Here is a 19977-nt window from a genome sequence, read left to right as displayed (position 1 = left end):
TGCGAATATTTTCACCAGTTTTTGGACAGTCAGAGAAGGCCGAACACATTAATACATAGTTATTGAGAGACCAATCTCTATTTATATAGTGCATTGTGACAGACATATAGTGCACACCCTTGTACTTATCTGTCCACAGGTCAGTGGTACTCGCACAGATACCAGATTTAATAGCATGTACTATATCAGGAAGCGTTTTACTGCGCACTTTGTCCGCGAAAGTTTGTACCTTCCTAGCAACTGTGACTCGAGAGAGTATAACATTTTAAATATCCACCGAACCATACTTTTTGCCCATTTCTGTCAGCGTTTGCCCTAAATTTAAAAATCCTTCACCCTCAATAGTTGTAAACGGTCTCAAGTCCTTGGCGCACATTTCCACGCACTTGTCAGTCACCAGGTCCTTGTCCTCTTTCAAAATATTTTTAGACTGTGGAAAATTTGGGTCAAATTTGCAGACATGTCGCAACATACTTGAGGTCCCTGAATGGGTGTTGAGTAGCTATTTGCAAAAATTGCATTGCGAGTAACCTACTGGCTTATTTGATACCTGTTCATAAACACATGAACATTTTTCCCATAATAGACTTGAGCCCTGCTTTACTACTAGAATAAATTCACCACTTTTTAATTTTTCTTCGATTTCCTTTAAGGTTGATTTGTTCATTTTCCTGCTGGTTGCACCTCGATATACAACAGAGCTGCACTCGACACAATACGTAGCTACAATAACATATAACGGCACACTCACAGCGCAAATTGCACGTTCACTTGTGTCAAGTGCGGCAGTCCGAACGGGTCCCGGGCAACCTGTCAGGCTTAGGGAAACCCAGGTTTTGGTTTGCTATGACTAGCGCGCTCAGTACGCGTGCACTCTTTGCTTCGCTGACGCTCAAGCTAAGCTGCTTTGTTGCAGAGCAGCTTGGGCCAGGCAAGCCTGAAGTACAATTTGTGCACCTTTAGAATGGCCGCGCTGAGCAATAAAATGCATATTATGATAAAGGCGTGGTTTAGCTACCTTTTAATTGCGCTAATATATGAATGAAATTATGATGAAAGAGGAGGCTGTTTAGGGACTGAAAGTCACGCTTTATGTCAAGTAAGTCGACTAGTTTTGTCTTTTACTGTGAATGGTCGAGCTGAGGAATAACATAGATAGTGTCATAGAGTCGTTCGTTTTCTTTCTTTTGCGAATTCATCATGCCTCGACGACGTGCTAAAATAGGACACAATACGGCAAATACTAAAGACTACGCGTACGAAACGATTATCTCAAGATTGTGAAAGACATACTGTAGGTCTCAAATAGATAGAGGAAGGTCTGTTGATTGAGAACAGCGTATGCTCCGAAATCGCCCCAGGCTTGCACAACAGTATCGTAATGTCATTAGAACGCCTAATTTTAATAACTTTTTAATCTATGGTAGAATAGTAATTCATTGCTGAACATTCTAACCGTTCAGTTGATATTATCCTGGATGTAGAGAAAGCGGTACATTATCCAACTGAATTTTTAAATTCCTTGATTCCTCCTGGAACTACTCTCCGTAAACTGATTTTAAATGTATGATCCTCGATATTATTGCTCCGCAACCTAAACACACCAAAACTATGCAATTGCACAAGATTGTTAATTAAATCCTTGAAAAACATCTACTTGAGTGCACGACCCTCACTGGATGTGGAGCCCGTGAAACTGTTTTGATCCCTCGAATATCAATAAAAACAACGAACCAAACATTTTAGTTTAAGAGCCTCCAATTTCCAGGAAAGTTATGTTTCAGTATGGCCATTAATAAAGCACAGAGCCAAACTCTAAACGTTACAGGTCTAGACCTCAACATGTCAAATTCTGTGGCCCTGTCAAGTGTCAATTACAAAGAGAATGTATTTGGGTTGGCCCCTGATAGAGAGTCACGTAACGTAGAGTATACGGGAGATGTGTAATACGTAAGGCAACCCGTGCGAAACCGGGGCAGATCAGCAAGTACATCCATAATCCAGCTACTGTCGAATCCGTGAGCTGACGTTGCCATAGTTTTCGGGCCTGTGAGCAGTGTTCTTCGCACAGTGAGTCTAAATCTAAGGACGGGCAGACAGACAGATGGAAAACATTCTGCTTTATATATATAGATAGATATGTATCAGACATTGTAATATGGACTGAATCATGGCTGTGAAGTAATGTTTTGCATGCCAAAATTTTCTCACTGAACTGGCCAATCGCCGGACACTCATACTCCCGCTTCATGAACTACGTGGAGTGACCCACACATAAGCATTCACAGACACTTCTCCAAATGAGGAAGACTTTATTCACGAGGTTGAAGAAAGAATCCTGCATCATGACGATAATGACCTTCTGAGGGATTTTATATTACATAATCCGCAAGGATTATACCCCACAACAAAGGCGTTATAAACAAAATACCCCAGCCTCAATGGGGTTTGAACTACCTTTATAAAATCACCCTAGGAAGGCCATTAAATTTCTTACTAAGGTTTCCCACTTCATATCATAATGTTATAATGTTGCGAAAAGGTACTGCCGGTCCTATATTCGCAGAGAAATGCAGTCTAATTACTATGCGCTCAGTAGCATAAAAGGTTTTTGACGCAATTCTCCTTTCCGGTATCCAGAAAGTAACTGATCAATTAAACCTGGAGCCGAACGACAAAGTTCTCCACGTCGCATCTACTCTTAAGAATAATTAACGATATCGAGAAAATCTTTAACGTCAGCAGGTTTAGAGCAGTTTTTTCCTTGATATGTCACATACATTCGATCGTTCGGCTCCATGAGTAAATGGTTATGCTTGTTATCCTTTGGTCCAGAGGGTTCTGGGTTAGATCCCTGGCCGGGACGGGGATTTTAACCTTAATTGGTTAATTCCAATGTCTCGGGGGCTGGGTGTGTGTGTGGCGTATTCAGCATTGGAAATCATCCTAGGTAGGGCCCTCTTCTTCACAGACATGCAGGTCGCCTAGCAGGTGGGTTATCTCTCCAAAACTCCTTAAAATTTTCACTTCCGACATACCAAAACCTCCGAGCGCGAACTTACATGCTGCCGACACAGCGCAGTCAGCGGTCTCATCGAAGACGCCCAGAGGTGAACAAAACCTTCATACTGCACTGTCCACTATTCACCCCTGGTTCGAGAAAGGGCGAATTGAAATTAACTTTGGCAAATGCCAGGCTACACTCTTCACGAAAAGAGGTGGTAGACTGTTAGGCGGTTAGAACTTGTTTGGAGATATCAGATGGTCTAAAAGTGCCAAGTACCCGTGCGTCACCATAGAGGAGTAACCTTCCGTCAGCGTGTAATTAATATTTCAGTCACCGTCCACGCAAGAAGATAAAAAAATCCTTTGATTTATACTGACAACAGCCTCTCTCCATAAAAATGGCGCTTTCTGTATAGGAAGATGATTAGGTCGCATACGTTGCCTATCCGATTGGCACCATTTCAGAAGCTCGTTCAAAACCTGGCCCTGCAGCTTGTAGTGGATACAGACGTTCATGAGCTGTGACAAATTAATACTTTTAGTGAAATAATTATTGTCAATTTCTCTGAAACGATTTATAACGGGGCTCCAGTTTGTTCACTTGAATCCTATAAAACTCACGGCCTTAAATATGAGGCAGTGAATAATCGTAGACTAACACATCACCTGTACTACACTAATACTACTGTACCAACCGCCTAGCACTGATTAACCGGTTAACTGTGAAATTCTCACCCTAACCGTTCATCAGTAAAATTTCACTCATGGGATAAATTCTTCAAGACATAGCACTCATCTGGAACGTGTGTGACACTCGGCAGGTAGCTGGGAGTCGCCGTTGCTCGAAGGTTCGTCCTCTATGTTCATGCAATAACCTGACCATTGCAATCTGTTCATAATAAGTATCCAAGAATTGCTGATTGTGTAGCCTTCCTCCAGAATTCTTATTACTCGGGTGTCTCTTCATTTGAATAACACCTCGAAATTTCATGTCGAGATTCCATGGAAAGTTGCTAACATTTTGGTTCTGTCAAAGTTAATTTCATGTCTTGTTTCGCAAGAATGCTTGGCTCCAGCTGAAATACTTGTGTCTAAGTTCTTGGTTTGATGGATATGTTCCTTAAGCGAGGTAGAAAATAGACGATTTGTTTCGGCTGTGCACATTCAATTTGATATACACCAAAAGCCTATATTGCTATTATCTCTTCGATTGGTGGCAGATTTCTTTCCTACTGACGTCTATTAAGTCTTGGAAATGCTAATTTTCATATCATACTCACTAGACGGATTTTCAGATTCCAAGATATTATATTGCAGGTTTTCAGCAAACTGTCTTTAAGACAAAGTCGTCGGCATAGGCCACACTGCTTACTACGTTTCCACCTAACTGCATCCCCCTCTGCCACTTTACACCTTTTAGTAGGTGATCCATATAAGCTATGAACAACAAAGGTGAAATATCACAACCTTGGCTAATCCCTGTAAGGACCCTGAATTATGAAACCATTCTTTCATCTATTGTCACTGTACCGGTCAGTTAAACGGCGCGCCTTCTATAAGCCCATCGATGTAAACGAACTTGAACCGGTGTACTACAATATATTTTGGTATTCAACTGTTAGATGTCTCTATCATCGCTTTAGTTGCTCCCTCTAGCGGGACGAACTCTAATTATTTTACAAAAGAATGTTTATTTTTGCAGTTGGCAAACTTTAAGTTTTGAGGATTGTTTTGTTTATGTATCAAAGTTATCAACACTTCAGCTGGTTCCTTCTTCAATAGTAATCAACCTATCAGAAACTTGTAAATATCTCCTCTATCCAATGAAAATTGGAAACGAACAGGCTTACAGAGAAAGCTTTGCACTGACTGACTGGTGATGAAAGTGAGGAACAGCGAACATTATCATGTGTAGTGGACGAGTCCATTAAAAGGTACAGGACGGGATGACGCTTTATACCGTGAAACTATTTCGAAAGAATAAAAAATGTATGCGCCCGGTCTAAAAGACCGTGACGCGACTCCTCGCGGGCCTGAATCTGAATGGAAATGTCTCATTTTAATCTCAATACGGGCCAAGTCCATTACAAACGGTTATTTTCATTAATCATCCATCATAGGACCATTTCCTCATCTTCAGGAAATGTCCTCAATTGTAAACACATTCCACTTTAGTGGAATGCTAATGAAGTTAAAGCTGAAAATGTTGTAAGACATACCGTAGTTTAGTGTAAGTAAATGTTAATGAGTCGAGTGTAAAAATGCAAAGTACATTAAATATTTATTTACTTCAATCAATCACTAATGATCTGCATTTAGGGCAGTCGCCCAGGTGGCAGATTCCCTATCTGTTGTTTTCCTAGCCTTTTCTTAAATGGTTGCAAAGAAATTGCAAATTTATTGAACATCTCCCTTGGTAAGTTATTCCAATCTCTATCTCCCCTTCCTATAAACGAATATTTGCCCCAATTTGTCCTCCCGAATTCCAACATTATCTTCATATATTACTGTATAGCCGCCAATCATGTAAAGGCCCTGTTTGGGACATTTCAAAATGGCTGTCTTTTTCGTCAGATTCACTGCCGCTGGCGATATATACTCTACTGTATATTGATAGTGGTTTAACATCAAACAGACAAATTGAAAGTTTTCGAAGATGCAAAGATGGGAATGTAGCGGCTTGTGGCCTTAATTATGGCACATCCTGGTGTTAAAAGTATCAACCACGGAAAACCATGTGGAATGTTGTCAACTGCGGGATACAAACCCACCATTTCCTGAATACAAGCTAACAGCTCTGTAACCAAAACTGCTCGAACAGCTCGTTCGGTACTGTACCATTACGCTATAGTTAATGTGGAAATATAAAGGAGATCGGCGGGACAGACAAAATGGCTGACGGCGACTTCAAGCAATCAATCTGTTACCGTGTTTTTGTGGTAGTTATGCGTGAAAGAAGGTGCGGGGTGGTGAATAGGTCTCAGGCTACGAAATTAAAGTGAATTTAAAATTTAACAAGGTTATATTTTCTTTTCAAAATCAAGAAATAACAAACATGGCAGGTACAGAGTAGCAAGGCAACAAAAGTACAATTACAGTATTTACAGGATTTGGGCTTCGAGCCCCGCGATCACAATCCTTGAGCAATTAGCTCAGTTTTACCCCAAACACAAGTGTCAACAGAGGGGCAGAGAACCCCATTCATGCCTAGGAGCACTTGCTCCAAAATACACAGTAAGGCCTCCTTGAGGCGCGCAGAAAACAAAATTTTCAGAAAAAGAGCAACTTGCTCTCAAAATTCAGGCCTGTCAAAGGCCCCACCTAATTCCACTTTCAAGCTGTCCTTTCAGGACATATACACAGGGGTAAAATACCCAACCTACTGAGGTCTGTTAAATGACAAGAAGGTTAATTACATGACCTCTAAAATAACAATTTGAGAGGAGGCGATCTGCACTCCTAATACACTTGTTTTTAAAACCTAATCTGGCTCTAGGCCACTAATGCAAGGGCTAATCCCATACTACAGAGGTGACTTTAGAAAAGAACAATTTGCTTTACGTTAACGAAGAATAGGTTGAGAAAAATAAGTTCAGCTCAAAACAATATGATTGGGAGCTCGAGAGGGTTAAGCACTCTCTATCCCGATATGCAGTTTAAAAGATGGAATAGATACAAGTTTCTTTACATTTTAAGGAAGGTTACATAATGGAAAAACTTCGGACCCGCCCCGAGAGTTAAACTGCTGAGCAAGCAAGAAAAGAAGTAATTAATCGGCCATTACCTGGTTGTTGACTGCCGCCGAAGAAAGAGGCGCTTCCCGCCCCCTGCTATGTACTTTACACACGAAAAGATGGAACAGAAGTGGCCCAGAGACCCTAAAATCAGCAGTTTATATACTCTCGCGGAAAGTTCGAGGCGTTAGGGGAATGAGAACACCCTCCCACAAACTCTTTATTGGGTAGGATACAGCAACATATTCAAGTTGGGGGAAGATACATCCGATTGGTCAGAAATTAATGAAAGAAATTCGGGATTGGCTAAATTTAAAACAAGGGGAAAGAAAGGGTTAATATTGCCAACTTAAACAATGACAGAAGGAAATTTAACAAAGAACAAACTTTTGAAATTAAATTTTCTCCAAAAGAACAGTTCTTTTTCTTCGCACTGGGGTGCACTATTGTAGTTCTTCAGTAGTGTCCTCTAGAAGAGAAAGTTCACACTTCTTACTACCGGTAAAACAAAAATACATCAAAAGTGGCACAGTTCAAGAACTCCAAACTTTCCAAGTAGTGACATCTTCCGAGAAACTTGAAAATTAATACCGTCGATAAAGTTCAGACTTCCTCCAGCAGAGGAGTTTCAATTGGCGCACATTTTAAATTAGCGGCGTGGAGGTGTACCGCCCGGTACAGACCTCCCCCCCCAAAAGTTCCTCCAGGGGTGACACATGAAATTTGTTTGAAAACAAGGTCCAAGTTTTGATGTTGATACGGAGATTAATTGCCGAAGAATTTATCGAAATGGCTGAAATTTAATTTGATTCAGTATCAAAATTTCTTTTAGTAACAGCGGAAGTACTGTCTTAATGTTTGTAGAAGGTTGAATTGAGAAGGAAAACTTTAGTTTTAAAGTTGAGGAAAATTTTCTAAGTCCACCAAATATTGCAGTAGAATACCCAAGAAAAGGTAGTAAGGTTGATCTGGAATGTCCATATAGTTGATGTTGATTAAGTTGGATGGCCATACCGGCCGTTGCAGCTTGCGTCCAAAGGCGGCCGCTCGGACCCCACAAGTACCCTGAGATACCGCTCGCCCGCACTATGAGGGGAGCAGAGGTGTTGAAGCACGCCGCGCCCGCGGTGAACATATACAGGCTGCGGGCAAGTAGCAGGTCGTGCGCCGCACATCAGCCTTGGCCGGGAGGAGAGCTCCGGCTCGCCGTGCACATGTGGTCCTCGCTGGGGAAGAGGGGGCCCATCCTCTAACCCAGTCGCAGCACGGCGCCGCGCGGCTGCGGGGGCACTGAAACATTAAAACTAGGCGGCAGAATTTGTTGGACCATCATCTTTTTTGAGGGCACAGGCTTTGTGGAGAGGTTGAGGGGCCAGCGGCGTGCAGAAATTCATTGCATTAATTAAGCCACTGTGTAGAGTGGAGCAGGAGACGGGAGCGTGGTAATGGCCGTGGCAAAGACAGGATGGCAGTTTAATGGTTCGGGGCAGGTTTCACAAAAATGCTTACATATAAAACAAAATAATATAGAAGGGGCAGAAAGCCTTAAAAGTGAAAACTCAAAAAAAATATAACCTTCATATTCCTTTCACGATTATATGAAGCAAGTTAACACAGAAATTACACCGGTTTCACCTGTGACAGATGAACCCTAAATATCCTCTTGGTGGCTGGATTACTTAATAACAACGTAACCGGCGTAAGGAAATCTAAAATAGTACACGGCCCATGAAATCTGGGGGCAAGCTTACCCGCGGGAACAAAATTCTTGACCATCACTTGGTCACCTACCTTCAAAGGGGTGGGTCTCCGTCCACGATCATATCTTTCCCTAACCTTTTCATGAGAGACTTTAAGATTGGCTTTAGCTTTCTTCCAAAGATCTTTAATGTTGTCCGGATCTATTGTCTCGGGTAGAATGTCACTCAGAGACCAGAGGTTAGAGAGCGGCGTGTTGGGAACGAACTTGAACATCAAAGAAGCTGGAGTAAACTTGTGAGATTCATGAACCGCCGAATTCAAAGCAAAAGCTAACCAATGCAAGGACGTGTCCCACCTGGAATGATCTTCATGATGATAGGCAATAAGTGCGGACCTGAGATTACGGTTAACCCGTTCAGCCAGAGATGGTTGAGGGTAATAAGCAGAAGTAGTTACATGAGAGATGGACAAGTCAAAACAGAATTTACGAAAAAGATTTGATGTGAACGCCTTAGCATTATCAGACACAATATATTGGCACGGACCAAAAGAAGCAAAAATAGAATTTAGGCAAGTAATGGTGGACTGAGCGGTAGCCAGCTTAGTCGGAAATAACCAGGAAAATCTTGTAAAACCATCTACGCATACAAATATGAACTTGTTGGCATTTCCCTTTGACTGCTGGAAGGGTCCTACATAATCAATATACAGGCGTTCCATGGGGCGCGACGCTTGATGCGAAGACAGAAGGCCTACCTTGGTGGACATGGTTGGTTTACTAAGCAAACAAGATTTACAAGCCTTTACTAGTTCACGGATTTCACCGTCCATACCTTTCCAGATGAACATTTCACGAATCTTCTCACGAGTTTTAAAGATTCCAAGATGCCCCCCTAATGGGGTCTCATGATAGTATTTGAAGATCATAGGCACAAGAACAGCAGGAACGACAACCTTCATCATCTTATCATGCCTCGAAGGGCAACATAGAACACCATTCCTCAGAACATAAGGGACAACATGTTCCCCAGAAGAAAGGGTTTCCATTATCGGAACCAGCGTCGGATCTTCACGTTGGTATTTCTCGATATCCCTAAAGAGCATGGGAGCATCTGTTAAGATGGCATTAACCTCAGATAGCATGGACTCGGGAGGTGAAGAACTATCGACCGGATTATGGGTCTCGACCTCGTTGGAAAACATACGGCTGAGTCCATCAGCAACAACATTTTCGGTACCTCGGATATGCCTGACATCGAATTGGAAGGCAGAAATACGGATGGCCCAACGGGCTATACGACCAGTACGACGCGGCCTACCTAAGACCCAGCTTAAGGCTTGATTATCTGTCTCCAGGTCGAATTTGACATGTTCCAGATAGAGACGGAACTTTTCCAAGGCAAATAAAACTGCCAAACCTTCGAGCTCATAGATGGAATACTTGGCTTCTTGAGCCGACAAGGTCCTAGATGCATAGGCGATGGGTCGTCTCCCTAGTTCAGTCTCTTGAAGAAGGACTGCAGCTACTGCTGATGACGATGCGTCGGTTTGGACAATGAATTTCTTTGAGAAATCTGGCATAGCCAGTACAGGGGCATTACAGAGAGCTAATTTAAGATCTTCAAAAGCGGCTTGTTGAGAAGGTCCCCACTCGAATTTGATGCCTTTCCTACGAAGAAGGTTTAAGGGCGCCGCTCTATTAGCGAAGTTAGGAATAAACTTCCTGAAGAAATTCACCATACCAATGAACCTGCCGATACCTTTAATGTCCTTGGGAGGTTTAAAATCACGGATGGCCTGTGTTCTAGAATGATAGACTGCTACACCATCAGGTGACACAATATGCCCTAGGAATGACATAGAGGGCTTAGCAAAGGCAACCTTGGACAACTTGACAGTTAACCCAGCCTTACGAAGGCGATTGAGAACTTCTCGCAGATGATCTAGATGTTCTTCAAAGGTCTCCGAAAATACGACGACATCATCCAAATAGTGATACAAATACTCAAATTTGATGTCAGAGAAGACCCTATCTAGCAGCCTAGTGAGTACAGCTGCTCCCGTGGGGAGCCCGAAAGGCACGCGGTTGTATTCGTATAAATTCCAGTCCGTGGCAAACGCTGTAAGATGTTTAGACTCTTCCGCCAGGGGAATTTGATTGTAGGCTTGATTCAAGTCCAAGATAGTAAAGAACTTGGCCTTACGAAACCATGAAAAACAAGAATGAAGGTCGGGAAGGGGCACAGATTGCAACACCACCTTCCGATTGAGAGCCCTATAATCAATGACAGGCCTGAAGCCTCCTTGGGGTTTCGGGACTAGAAAAATAGGCGAAGAATACGCCGACTTAGAGGGCCTAATAATACCGTCCTTCAACATCTGATCGATGATTTCTTTCAGAGCCTTCATTTTAGGTGGAGATAGCCTATAAGGTGGAAAACGGACAGGAATCGAATCCGTGACCTCAATTTTGTATTCAATAAGGTCAGTAACACCAAGAGTATCAGAGAACACCTCTGGAAACGACTGACACAACTTACGAATACTATCAGCCTGCTCCTCAGGTAGATGTCTAAGGTCTAACAACATCTCATCCTAGGTAGGCGAAATAGATGAACATGATACAGAATTACACTTTAACAAGGGAATTTTACAATTGGACGCAAATTTGAATGTGCACGACCTACTCTGGAGATCGAGCACAAGACCAGTGTAAGAAATGAAGTCAGCTCCCAATATAATGGGGCAAGACAAGTGCTTAGCCACAAACAATTTGATTTTCCATGTAAATTTAAAAATACGAATTTTGACATTTACAGCACCTAGGATTTCCAATAGAGATGAATTAGCCGAAACATATTGAACAGGAGAAGAGACATAGTCAGGTAGTTTACAAACAGACTTCAATTTTGAATACCATTCAGCCGAAATAATCGAACAAACACTGCCTGAATCTAAGAGAGCTGTTACAGGTTCATTATTTAACTCAATCTTAAGAAAAGGAACAGGCGCGGGGGAACCTGCCGCAATCCTAAGACACTCTTTAGGGCATTCAAAAGACGAATTTGAAGACTGATCGTTCCCTGAATTTACAACCTGTTTACCCGGGGCTGAGTCTCGGGAAGATGGATTAGTTGACTCAGCCGAAGCCACTAGTCACTTTTGATTGTTGTTGGAAGTTGCACCAGAAGTTGAGCAGGAGGGGGTGCTATTTGAATTTGGGCAATTTTTGGCGATATGTGAGAAAGCCCCACATTTAAAACAGCCTTGTTATGAACCAGCCCCATTCCTTGTCCCACTCGACTTGATCAGTGGACACTTATTGCGCAGATGGTCGGGCGACCCGCAAGCATAACATTTACGGGGTGTGACTGGTCGGCGAGGAGGAGGCCGAGTATTACTAAAGGAAGGTGGGGGTTCTTTCGCGACACGCAAGGAATCGGCGTACCTCACTCCTTCCGCTGAGACGGCCAACGCTTCAAGTTCAGAGAAAGTTTGCGGGCACGCCGCGAAACACAAATATGACCTATAGGGTGGTGAAATTCCTTCTACAATAGCCTGTACAATCTGATCTTCAGGAAAATGAAGGGCAAACACCCTAGTATAAAACTTAATGTCTTGTATGAAATCAGCCAGATTTTCGTCCAGTCTCTGTACTCGATAATAGCACTTCTGAATCAGAGATGACCTCGCGCGGGCGGGAATAAAATTTGCAAGCAAGTGTGCATGAAAATCTTCAATAGATGACTGTTCGGCTATGGCTCTTACTATTTTGTCAGAGAGAATACCAATTGCATAAGGATAGATGATTTGCAAAATTTGGCATGGAGAAAGAGAAAACACAAGGGCATGGTCCTGAAATTCAACTAAAAATCTTAAGAATGAAATTACGTCACTGGTGGTATTAACGGAAAACTTAGAGATACCTCTGAGCAACATTGCCAATGGATGAGGCAAGCTGCTAAACCCGGGTGACATAGTAGGTAAAGGTTTCAATGGCAAGGAAGTTAATTCCGAACGTATATTATTCAACGATGCACGGCGTCCAGACTCGTTGTCCAATGGGGCAGAGATGGCTTGAGCAGCAACGGTTATCCTATTAACTTCTCCCTTAGGAGGCTCTTCCTCGGAACCTGCATTCATCGTGCTGGGTTGATCAATTTTGGGAGGAATTTCCCCAGTTAACAATTGAGTGACCTTGCTAGATAACTCAGAAATATTTTCAAGTAGCGTACTAGCTTCCTTCTTCTGAACGTCATTCAACTTTAGAGACAACAGATCGTTAACTCTATTTGAAAAATGAAACAGTCTGGCTTGCACACGCTTCATTTGATTAGGAGAAGGATCATTTTCATCAAAAAAACTAACTACAGATGCTAGCCCAGTAATATTCTCGACGATCGTGGAAAGAGAGTCGTCAATTTCTTTCTCTCCCAAGGTGGGGATGGAAATGGGCAAATCAAGGGACTCTCTAAGCTTGTTTGTGTCTACCGCAACCGTGCCTCCAGATTGCACATTTCTAATAGTCAATTCATAGATCAACTCCTCCTTGCGCAAATAGTTAAGATGGAGAACATCGCGAGGACCGGGCATGATGACAGACCAATTTTGAAAAACTCAAAAAATTCCAGCAACTGAGAAAATGGTTAGAGTTCGGATCAAAACAATGTTTAGCCGTCAAAATGGGCTAAAATGAGACCCATTCAACCACGCTCTGCTACCACTTGTTACCGTGTTTTTGTGGTAGTTATGCGTGAAAGAAGGTGCGGGGTGGTGAATAGGTCTCAGGCTACGAAATTAAAGTGAATTTAAAATTTAACAAGGTTATATTTTCTTTTCAAAATCAAGAAATAACAAACATGGCAGGTACAGAGTAGCAAGGCAACAAAAGTACAATTACAGTATTTACAGGATTTGGGCTTCGAGCCCCGCGATCACAATCCTTGAGCAATTAGCTCAGTTTTACCCCAAACACAAGTGTCAACAGAAGGGCAGAGAACCCCATTCATGCCTAGGAGCACTTGCTCCAAAATACACAGTAAGGCCTCCTTGAGGCGCGCAGAAAACAAAATTTTCAGAAAAAGAGCAACTTGCTCTCAAAATTCAGGCCTGTCAAAGGCCCCACCTAATTCCACTTTCAAGCTGTCCTTTCAGGACATATACACAGGGGTAAAATACCCAACCTACTGAGGTCTGTTAAATGACAAGAAGGTTAATTACATGACCTCTAAAATAACAATTTGAGAGGAGGCGATCTGCACTCCTAATACACTTGTTTTTAAAACCTAATCTGGCTCTAGGCCACTAATGCAAGGGCTAATCCCATACTACAGAGGTGACTTTAGAAAAGAACAATTTGCTTAACGTTAACGAAGAATAGGTTGAGAAAAATAAGTTCAGCTCAAAACAATATGATTGGGAGCTCGAGAGGGTTAAGCACTCTCTATCCCGATATGCAGTTTAAAAGATGGAATAGATACAAGTTTCTTTACATTTTAAGGAAGGTTACATAATGGAAAAACTTCGGACCCGCCCCGAGAGTTAAACTGCTGAGCAAGCAAGAAAAGAAGTAATTAATCGGCCATTACCTGGTTGTTGACTGCCGCCGAAGAAAGAGGCGCTTCCCGCCCCCTGCTATGTATTTTACACACGAAAAGATGGAACAGAAGTGGCCCGGAGACCCTAAAATCAGCAGTTTATATACTCTCGCGGAAAGTTCGAGGCGTTAGGGGAATGAGAACACCCTCCCACAAACTCTTTATTGGGTAGGATACAGCAACATATTCAAGTTGGGGGAAGATACATCCGATTGGTCAGAAATTAATGAAAGAAATTCGGGATTGGCTAAATTTAAAACAAGGGGAAAGAAAGGGTTAATATTGCCAACTTAAACAATGACAGAAGGAAATTTAACAAAGAACAAACTTTTGAAATTAAATTTTCTCCAAAAGAACAGTTCTTTTTCTTCGCACTAGGGTGCACTATTGTAGTTCTTCAGTAGTGTCCTCTAGAAGAGAAAGTTCACACTTCTTACTACCGGTAAAACAAAAATACATCAAAAGTGGCACAGTTCAAGAACTCCAAACTTTCCAAGTAGTGACATCTTCCGAGAAACTTGAAAATTAATACCGTCGATAAAGTTCAGACTTCCTCCAGCAGAGGAGTTTCAATTGGCGCACATTTTAAATTAGCGGCGTGGAGGTGTACCGCCCGGTACACAATCAATCACTACTGATCTGCATTTATGGCAGTCGCCCAAGTGGCAGATTCCCTATATCTGTTGTATCCCTAGCCTTTTCTTAAATGATTGCAAAGACATTGGAAATTTATTGAATATCTCCCTGGGTAAGTTATTCCAATCCCTAACTCCCCTTCCTATAAACGAATATTTGCCCCAATTTGCCCTCTTGAATTCCAACTTTATCTTCATATTGTGATCTTTCCTACTTTTAAAGACACCACTCAAACTTATTCGTCTACTGATGTCCTCCCACGCCATCTCTCCACTGACAGCTCGGAACATACCATTTAGTCGAGAAGCTCGTCTCCTTTCTCCCAAGTCTTCCCAGCCCAAACTTTGCAACATTTTTTTACGTTACTATTTTGTCGGAAATCTCCCAGAACAAATCGAGCTCCTTTTCTTTGGATTTTTTCCAGTTCCTGAATCAAGTAATCCTGGTAAGGGTCCCAAACACTGGAAACATACTCTAGTTGGGGTCTCACCAGAGACAAATATGCTCTCTCCTTTACATCCTTACTACAACCCCTAAATACTCTCATAACCATGTACAGTGATCTGTACCCTTTATTTACAATCATATTTATGTGATTACCCCAATGAAGACCTTTCCTTATATTAATACCTAGGTACTTACAATGATCCCAAAGGGAACTTTCACCCCGCAACGCAGTAATTAAAACTGCGAGGATTTTTTCTATTTATGAAACTCACAAACTGACTTTTATCCCCGTTTATCATCATACCATTGCCTACTGTCCATCTCACAACATTATCGAGGTCATTTCGCAATTGCTCATAATCTTGTAACTTATTACTCTGTACAGAATAACATCATCTGCAATAAGCCTTATCTCTGATTTCACTTCTTTACACATATCATTGATACATATAAGAAAACATAAAGGTCCAATAATACTGCCTTGAGGAATTCCCCTCTTATTTTTTACTTAATAATACCTTTTAAAGGGGCTGCCTTGACCAAAGGTCAGTACGCTAACCATTTAGCCATGTACCCGGACGCTTACTTAATGATGCCTTTTAAAGGGGTTACCCAAAAGAACGTGGGCTCGATTTCCCGCCAGGAAATCAAAAAGTTAAGAAACGAGATTTTCACTTCCGGAGGTGCACATGGCCCTTAGCTTCAATCAGCCTACACCAAAAATGAGTACCAGGTTAAAACCTGGGGGCAAAAGTGGCCGGGCGTAGGGCTAACAACCCTACCCCATCAAGTGCTGAGGTTAAGGATAGTGGAAGCCTTTGCCTTCCACAACTCCAAGGGCCTTCGTGGCCTGTATCCAGATGACTTTGCTTTGCTATATGCTTTTAATAACCTCTACCCCAGCACTTGACTGTTTATTTTTTTCAGTCTTGGTAACATGCTAAGCCCAGTTTTGTGAGTTCAATCCCATCGCGACGAGAAAGTGGCTCAACAGATTTTAATGTCTATGAGAATAAAGCTGTATGGTTATTCTTTCTTTCTTTCTTTCTTTCTTTCTTTCTTTCTTTCTTTCTTTCTTTTGGTCCTTCTTTCTTTCATCCTTCCTTTCTTAATCCGTTTTCCCTCCAGTGTTGGTCTTTACCTCAGACTCAGCGAGGGATCCCAACTCTACCGCCTCATGGGCAGTGTCCTGGAGCGTGAGACTTTGGATCGGGGGAATGAACTGGGAAGGAGGATCAGTACCTTGTCCAGGCGGCCTCACCTGCTATGCTGAACAAGGGCCTTGCGGAGGGACGGGAAGATTGGATGGGACATGCAAGGAAGAGGGAAGAAAGCGGCCGTGGCTTTAAGTTATGTACCATCCCGGCAACAACCTGTAGGAAAATTCGCAAACCACGGAAAACCCCTTCGGGGATATCTGAGGTGGGAATCGAACACCTCTCTAGTCAGTTGAACTCCAGAGGCAGAGTGGACTCCGTTCCAGTCCTCGTACCACTTTTCGAATTTCCAACCCGGGACTCACACTAACTACTAAAACTAACTAATCACACTAACCACTACACCGCAGAGGTGGACTATTTTTTTAATTATTTCATCCGTTTTACCCCCAGGGTTGGTATTTCCATCGGACTCAGTGAGGTATCCCAACTCGACCGCCTCAAGGGCGGTGTCCTGAAGTGTGAGATATTCGGTCGGGGGATACAACTGAGGAGGAGGACCTGTACCTAGCCCAGGCGGTCTCACCCGGCATGCTGAACAGGGGCCTTTTGGGGACGGGAAAATCCGAAGGGATAGGCAAGGAACGGAGAAGGAAGCGGCCGTGGCCTCAATTTAGGTACCATCCCGACATTTGCGGGGACGAGAATTGGATACCACGGAAAACCACTTCGAGGATGGATAAGGTGGGAATCTAACCCTCCTCTACTCACTTGACCTCCGGAGGCAAATTGGACCCCGGTCCCGTCTTCCTATCACTTCTAATTTTGCGGTAGAACAGGGAATCGAAGCCGTGCCTCCAGTGGTAGCAGCTAATCATACTAACCACTACACCACATAGGTGGACAAGTGTTACCGTGCAGATCATAATAGTTTTATGACACTAGAGAAATGATAATTAAAAGGATGTCCAATATTTCGACGTAGATGCCGATCACTAGTTTTATCAGGTATGTCTGTTCTCTTTTTTTTTTCTTTCGAAATTTAGGCGTAACCCATCAGTTACATGAAGCTGACTTGTTATCAGGTAAGTCTGTTCAGATGAATATGTGTCATTCGCCTCCAGTGACAATGGCTTCCACCTTAAAATGTGTGATAAATGCCCCCAGTCCATTAGCTGTTTACAACTGATTGTCCGGCTCACTCCCGCCAAATTACACAGGACTATCCCTTTCACTCTGAAAATTGCACTTGCTGCTAGCCTTACTTCCTCTCATTTTCTCTCCGAGTGTCATAATGTTCTGGTCATATTTATTTCGTCGCTGGAAAGGTAAAAGGTTGTATTCCACAAAGCTCTTCCTATCAATTATTCTCCTTAAGACTGGTCACGCCTCCCAGCCACATATGGATACGCAGTCCATCAGAACAATGTCCGTTGTGTTCGTTTTCCTATGTCGACGATTAAACGAAAATGAACCTTACATGCATTGTACAGTAGAAGTGCGTAAATACGTAATGCAAACGTACATTCCTACAGTACGGTACTGTAAGGTTCATTAACCTTTACACATGGGCATAGTAAAATGAACACAACAAAATTTGTTCTGATGGACTGCATGACCATACGTGGCTGGGAGGCGTGACCAGTCTTAAGGAGAATAATTGATAGAAAGAGCTTTGTGGAATACAACCTGTTACCTTTCCAGCGACGATTTTGCGCCGAACAGTCAGCGCCCACTACCAAGGTTATTCGTTCATTGTTAAAAGGACAAAAGAATGTGAAACTGTAATTTGGTGCTGTACAAAGAAGAGATCGGCAAGGATCAATCAAGACTCAACGTGGTGAAGTGCTGTGTTCAAGCGAGCGTCAGTGTGGACCTCCTGATGAAGTTCGCTTAGAAGTATTTAAAAGCTCTCAGTCAGGCGAAGAAGAGAGCACGCGAGGAGGGCTCGCCAGTTATACTGTGAACAAATGGGTAATCTCCACAGCACAGAAAGTTACTAAGTGGGCATTATATCGTCACAGAGACAAATCGCAAGGTAATCAACGAGAACCGGAATCGTCTGAAGAAGTCATCCTCGAAATGGAATTGCTTACCATGACAGATGGGAGTATTTTTCTTTTGGAAGGCAACAACAATGGCGAGCGACTTATTATTTTTTGTGGAACTTTAGAAAAAGAAGCTTTGAGAAGTCAAGATTTTTTAATGATGGAACTTTTAAGAGTTGCAGTAAACGATTCTCTCAAATTTGATGATTTTGATGATGATGTTTGTTGTTTAATGGGGGCTAACATCTAAAATAATGGGCCCCCTTTCGCAAACTTATACCATTCATGTAGACATCGGAAGCTGAAGAAACGAAGCAAATATGTTATATTCAGTGTATTTGCTTTCTTGCCAAACAAATGAAAAGAAATTTTCGGCTTTTCCGCCTTCTTATTGAGGCCATACCAGAGTGGAATCCATCGAGAGTGACGGTCGAGTTTGAATTGTCAGCAATTTCGGCCATTAAAGTTGCATTTCCCCCAGTAGAGGTAAAAGGATGCTACTTCCACATGAAAAAGTGCATCTGGAGAAACGTTCAAGATTTGGGACTTACTTGTGAGCATATGAAGAGCGAAGAAGTGAGAATGATCATCTGCATGTGTGCTTCTTTAGCGTTTCTTCGACCTGAGGATGTTTCCGATGGTTGGTTGGAAATACGTTCCAGAATACCTGACAATGAAAAACGTTCTGCATTTTTGGACTACTTCGTAGAAAAGTGGACGGAGAATGAAGAAGTTCCAGTCGAGATTTGGAGTTGTTACGGCAGGCGTCATCGAACCACCAACTCCGTCGAGGGATGGCACAACAAAATTAACGCCGAACTTGGAAGAACAAATCCTCGAATCAAAGACCCCATCAAATGTTTAAAGAAAGAAGCAGAGAGCTCTGCTAGTGTGCTGATAAGGGCCCAGCTTAATATGTAAGGTAAACGAAGAAAGTCCGCTTAAATCGCTCTAAATGACAGACTAGAAACAACAGTTGAAACATATGAAGAAAGTGGTGATATCGTCGCTTGTTTGAAAACAATTTCCCATCTCCAAAAATTTTGAAGTGTTGCTATGAAATCCAGAATGCTCATTGTTGATTGGCGAGAGTAAATATGTAAATAGTGTAAATAGTATCAGGGAGAAATGTAAATACAGTAAATGTCCATGGTTAAAACTGACTGAGCTTAATTTTAGCACAAAGTAACTGACGAAGCCAATAGCTGATTTTAAACATGCCTATATACAAACGATATCGTGTATAGCCAGTCCAAGGTCTGGAAAAAATGTGATGGGAGTCAGTTATTCGTCCTAAACACAGCTGATTGTCCCGCACAGTCAGTGTAGTACTTTGTCCGTACGTAGCTGGCCTCTCCCTGTGGGTGGGGGCGGTAGAATAACAGCCACGTTATCCCCTGCCTGTCTTAAGAGGCGACTAAAAGAGGCCCCAGGGGCTCTGAACTTTGGAGCGTGGGATGGCGACCACGGGGCCCTTAACTGTGCCCTGGCATTGCTTCCATTTACTTGTGCCAGGCTCCTCACTTTCCTCTATCCTATCCGACTTCCCTTGGTCAACACTTGTTCTTTTCTGACCCGGAAGCTATTAGGTTGTGAGGGCTAGGGAGTCTTTCATTTTCACGCCCTAGTGGCCCATGTCTTTCTTTTTTTC

Source organism: Anabrus simplex, chromosome 1 (genome assembly GCF_040414725.1).
Source record: "Anabrus simplex isolate iqAnaSimp1 chromosome 1, ASM4041472v1, whole genome shotgun sequence".
Taxonomy (NCBI): domain Eukaryota; kingdom Metazoa; phylum Arthropoda; class Insecta; order Orthoptera; family Tettigoniidae; genus Anabrus; species Anabrus simplex.
Note: the sequence above shows the minus strand (reverse complement) of the source record.